Below are 6,583 nucleotides of genomic sequence, written 5' to 3'. Positions count from 1 at the left end.
ATTAAAACAATTTTTTTTGTATCTACAATGAATAGTAAGAATCCTTTGCTTTTCTTCAACGTTCCATTAACCTTATTACAAAATGAAGTTGCTTCAGTTAGCAAAACAGCCCTTTGTTATCTGTAAGATTTTGTTTATAAACATTAAACTAATAATGACATTAACTAATAATAACTTAATTTTAACAACGATTTTATAAATATAAATAAGACGAGCTAAGTCTTTATTAAAGGGAGTGGTTAAAATGCGAAATCTTTGTGTAGGAAGAGGGATCGTCGTTTGAAGTTTTGAAAGGCTTTTGCGGGGAGATAGTATCAAAGTGTCGCAGACAGATGCATCTGCAGATTGAATTTACATTAAATTTACAGTACCTGCTATACTTAAAAGCTCTCAAATCATATACTAATGCTATGTTAAAGTCTGTTGCTTAAAAGGTACAAATTCAGATAATTAAATAATAATTATTAATTGATATAATTGGCCTAGTGGCTTCAGCATGCGACTCTCATCCCTAAGGTCGTAGGTTCGATCCCCGGCTGTGCACCAATGGATTTTCTGTCTATGTGCACGTTTCGCATTCGCTCGAACAAAGAAGGAAAACATCGTGAGGAAACCGGCTTGCCTTAGACCCAAAGAGTCGATGGTGTACGTCCGCCGCTTGCCATCGCTGTCATTACCACCAAGCGATGCCTGTTGGCTCCTAAATGGGTGGAACGGTAAGGGAGGCAAGAGAGCGGCGTATGTAGTGTGTTGCGAGAAAAAACAACCTTATTTATTGGCATTAAAACAGAAAAAAGTCATAAAAGAGGCGGCAAGCCGAAAAGCTAGTCAATCACAGCCTCCTTAAATGTGAAACTATAACACTAGTACTTTGTAATAAATAAAATTAAATTTTTGTATTAAGTATTTAACGAATTCTTTTCTTGTACGACCTTAAAAATCCCATATTTAATGGTTCTAACATGAATCGTGTCGATATAAAAGCGTTATAACGTCTTTAGCGTCACGAACATAAGTTCGGGGTAAACTTTAGATACCAATTAACAATGAAGGTAGCCTTTGGAGTCTTTTTTTAAGTAATAGGAGGCAAAAGGACAGAAGTCTCACCTGATCTTAAGTGATACCACCGCCCATGGACACTTTTATTGGCAAAGGGCTCGCAAGTGCGTTTCCGGCCTTTCAATTGGTAAAGATTATTTTAAATTTATTCTTGTAATACTGAAAAAGCTCCTAAATCCAAACGCTGGTCTCACTTTAATAATATATATCTAATATCCTAGTCCAATTGGATTTATATGTAACATTCAAAGATCAATCACTCATACACTTAGCATTCATAAGTAACAGTGTTCTGATAGGCACAAATGGCGGCTTAGGATATTAAAAATTATGCTACAGCATATGTATCGTACACAATCAGAGCTCCCTTTCCGGTGATTCTTATTCTAATTGTTAAATGGTCTAATACAGAACCGTTCATTCATTCCCAAGGTTTAAAATCGGCAGAATTTTCCAAATTCTTAAGGGGAAGGAGCTGGTACCGGCTGGCTCCCGCCCAGAGCTGAGAACAGTATTCCATGAGGGGCCGAATTTGCGCTTTATAGAGTTGCCAGCGGTGGACCGGAGTGAAATACCGTCTCGCCTTGCTGAGCACATGAGGCTTTTTGGAGGCTAATTTTCCCTCCAAATGACCGCGAAACTGAACTTCGTTCGATATGTCAACGCCAAGTATTCCGATGTTGGCTGTGGCTTTAAGAAAAGTGTTCTAAAAGAGGAGTAGCGACAAAGTATAAAAAAATATTATAAATACAAAAAAATTGTTTTTACACATTACGCATATAGTCAGTATTCAAAAGATACCGCTTCATTAAATGCTAAATACAATAATATAAACGTAATTAATTGTTGCCTCCATTTAACGAAGTATATTGCGAAATTAATCGATTCAACGCTCATTTGTTTCTGAAATAGAATCTCAAGCAGCTACCAATGGATATAATATCGATCGTAGCGATCAATTGAGTGGCTACTGCGCGTGAGCACGTCGCGTTCATTTATTCAAAGACACGTAGCTCTTTATTACACTTATTTATCATCATGGTGAATAAAGACCATTGCCGTAAAACGAATATTTATCAATGTTTAATAAAATGTTTTTGTTATTTCCATATGACAGCGGTAGGTACTTCAGATGAGACTACTGCTAGTTTGTCCCCCACATTTGTACCAATATTAAAAAGGATTCAATAATCCCAATTTAATAATCTTAAATTTAAATTTAAAACTGTCCTAAGAAGTTGTATATACACAGTTTAATAATAATAATCATCAAGTAATTCTTGAGTTGTGGTTTTTGTTTTTTGTGTCAAATGTCAAACTGCTGGTCACCAATTTGCCTATAAAAATATCACTAAAATAGACGCAGCAATTTTTTCTTCTTTCTTCAAGATGTCACTGCCAATAAGTCAACTGTAAGGCGCCTGTTAGACGTAAAGAGTTTCGCCAATAAATACTCATGTATCATGGTATTAGTGAGCCAGCAACTAAGGTACTGATCAATATGTAATAATTAATTTCTAGATTTTTTGTTTTCGTATTGACGATCCTTCATAATGTGATAAATATTGAACGTTTAACGGGTCAGTACTAACTGATATAAATCTGTTGATAAGTAATGCATATTGCTAATTTTTCTGTTGGGTTGACAGCTTTTTTCACCACCGAATTCTGCTTTCTAAAAAATGTTGTAGCTTATTAGAAGTAATCATACATTTGGTCATGTAGATCAACTTTGGCCTTACTTTTCTCTTTGTTGGTACCAGTTTTTTTGACCATCGTTTTCTTTAAACTTTTTTTAAAACCAATTGCTAAAATAATAGCCACACAAACCTTAATTTTTAGCTCTGTGTGCATTCAACGTGTATTCAGCAAAAAACCGGATTATATACTGACGTTATAAATATTGAACGTGTGTATTAGTCGATCATTAAAGACATCTATCAACAAATACTGAACTGAATCGCAGTAAATAGTTTACATGTAACAGGCGCGTAAGGCGGAGTATCTTACTATAACATCATTCAGAGTTAAATTTCAGATCCTTTAAATAAATTAAGAATTTAACTAAAAATATAATACATATAAACTGAACGTAATGAAAGCTAATACAAATAAATTAGTATGACTTTGTTTTATATAAAGAATTCACAATTAGTTTTATACATTGATATTTACTTCACAACATACATATACAGTTATAACAATATTCTTAACATACATAGTAATATACATCTCAAGTAATATATAGGAGTCGCATGGCTTTGGACTCCTTAAATTTTTTTTAAAGACGTGATAATATACGTGTAAATGATATTGCCTCAGTACTTCAGGGCCCTAGGTTTTTAAATTCATAGAAAGAAAACTACCGGGAATCGACTACCCTCACCTAGCGGAACCTCAATAACACCGCTAGGCTTTGAGGCCCTTAACCTAACATCATATAATCCAGTGGAGGAGAATTTAGGTAATATTATTTACATCATGCATGTAAAATTATCAGTTATTAATTTATTTCAATGGCCCAAAGCCATGCGCTTCATTAGTACTTGGTATCTTCTTTCATTCATTTCACAAATGATGATCTCATTATATAGTATAGTATATCATTGCCGAGTAATGAAAGTATATAGAAAAACATTTGGAGCTGTTTTAAAGTGGAGCCGTGATCCGAGAATTTATCTAATATATTACATAGTACATATTAATTAGTTATTGTTTAATATATATATGGACTAAATGTTTCTTTAAATTCCCCCAATGATAAAAACTAACAAATGGACAGAGTGACATGTGTGGGAAGATGTGTTTGTATTCTTGTGGTTTCGTACAGACACCTGTTTGAATGGGAGTCGTATTCACAAATATAAAAGTTTGGAGGCGTGTCTTTGAAGAGGTTACAGTGTCAAATAACAAAACAACTCGTATGACATTTCAATTATTTGCAGGATTTTAAACATTAACTGAATTCTAAGAAGCACGCCATTACAAAATGCAAATTAGACATTGATTATTAAATTTCAAATAGAATTGAGGACAATGAGTCGATTTCTCGGATTTTTTAGGGTTTTATTCAAATATTTTGAGTGTTTTATAGACTAACTATTATATAGTACCACGTACTTTGTAATCGGGTAGAAATACATTTAAAATACTTGTATTGGTAAAGCCGTTTTCGTGTTATGCGCTTAGCAATATGGTATTAATTTTGGGACGTACGGAGTCTTATCCATAGACAAAAATCAAATATCTTTGTCAAACACAGAACACAGTAAATCACTAAAATAAACGCTCTAAATATGTAATTCAAATCAACTGTAAGAGCATCGTATCTCACTAGAAAACTATTGAGATTACAAGTTCCGATCCTCTAAACATATCTGGACTGTTAATTAAAATGATTGAAAGCAAAACGGAACACGCGTCGAAAAAATAAATCACGCGATCCGCCCACCATTAATAAAACTGTTTAAAATATATTTAATAATGTCCACAAAGGTGGGGTCCACAATGTTCGATCTATAAAGGGGCATCTTTTATAGTGACAATATATCGAACACAAAAAGATAGTGTGACAAAGACGCGTAGTCTTTAATAATATTGTCATTTCTCAGCAGCAGTGGAGGAGCAAAAGCCATAATGCAATAATTTATTTCTTTATAAGAGTTTTTTCTCTGTGGGAGAGTAAGCCAGGTGAGTACGGGTTAACGATTGTAGGATTTTATAACTTTGCTACTATTATATTTGTATAACATTCTTTGAAGTGCTACCTTTTGATAATGACGCCTTAAACAATGTTGAATGAACTCTGAAAGTTTAAAAGTAAATTAACGTTTAAAATAATAATAATGATGACACTTTTTAGTTTAATATCCTGTTATAGAATATACTTTTGGCATTATAATTGTAATTGAAAAGCTGGAGTTGTTCGGATTAATACCTGCAGATAAGTTTCATCATCAGTCGTCGAGGCAGAATACAAAATACTACATCGGTGTCCGTCAATAAGTAAGCGTTTTTAAGGCTGTTTTTTCCGCGCCCCACCAGCTGCCCACAGAAGTGTTTTCTAATTAACTCGACTAACTCTTCAAGAGTAAATTGCGTACCAATTATTAAAAAGCTGACAACGTACTTGCGATTCCTCTGGCATCGAGAGTGTTCATGGCTGTATCACTTAACACTTAAAAAAGGGGCGGAGAGTTTCTTGCCCGCTCTACGCCCTGACTTGCGAACTGGTAATAATAATAAAGACCGTTTATTTTCATATCATGATAAAAAATATCTTAGATAATTTTTTTACATTATTTTTATTTTTTTATCCTATATATTTTATATATCCTAGCTACCTTCAGTACCGTCGAACCGGTAAGCCGTGAAGGGCCACAACCTCTACCTGCGTACTGGTAGTAAATGTAAATTTAGAATTAATTTAACATATTTTCTGTTGACGTTCATAAGCGTACTTGGTTATATGAATAAAGTTATTGTTTGAGTTTGCAGATCAGGTGAGTATTGTACTATATACAGGTGTCATAAGGCTCACCTGACGTTAAAAGAAAACAGACAATTATATAATTCTGTTAACAAATAAGTAGAAAGCCTTAATCATTCAGAATACTTTTTTAACTTGAGCTGGACTAAGCATAAAGCTTCTAAAAAATATACTATTTTATTACAGCGCTTTTCAATTGTATTATGTTATTAGAAGTCAAAACCATCCATAATCAATAATCACGGATCCGTCTTAAAATAGCTTAGTAATATAAAGGCGGATGGCTTCATGCATTCAAATTCATGTCTATACAGAATCTCTGTGTGACAATGTTTTGGTAGAGAAGTTAATTGAAAAACAGTTAAGAGCGTTTTGCCGTATGAGGTTTCAATCACTTATACTCTTGACAGTTGTCCGTATGTGATATATTGAATTGGTTAAACTAAACAAATACATGGAAGTCATGTATATTTATGAGTTTAGCGCCGCGCAAACATCGGGGTGTCTGCCTTCTTTCTACCTGTGCAAACCGTGGCACAATGGCCTCTTTAATCGCCCACTATGAATTATTGCTACCCCTTAGAGATATTTCATCGATTTTATTGTGGCACCGATGTCAACCCCGTCTCGACATTATAGTTTCTCTTTTTTACGCAATTCGCAAATTCCTGGTTTTGTTATTAATTTAGGAGAGGTTAGACAAGGCTGAGAACAAAGGAAACATGGTTTTAGTGTCCACGTGCTACATATACGATGAATATAATGGTTAAATAAGTAATTTAAATGGAAACTGTGTCACTACGACTAGGTTTCCTCAGAATTTTGTACTTGTTTCATGATCGTTTAGGGTGATTAGCTTGTGCCTAGCACACGCCATCGGCTTTTTGAGTCTAAGGCAAGCCGGTATTCTCACGATGAACAAATAATAATGATGTTACTTAAGCGTTGGAGCGAATATTAATATGTGGACGTATCACGGTCGGTGCAACTCCATTAGTGAACAACCGGGGATCGAGCCTACAACCTCAGGGATGA

Source organism: Pieris brassicae, chromosome 4 (genome assembly GCF_905147105.1).
Source record: "Pieris brassicae chromosome 4, ilPieBrab1.1, whole genome shotgun sequence".
Taxonomy (NCBI): domain Eukaryota; kingdom Metazoa; phylum Arthropoda; class Insecta; order Lepidoptera; family Pieridae; genus Pieris; species Pieris brassicae.
Note: the sequence above shows the minus strand (reverse complement) of the source record.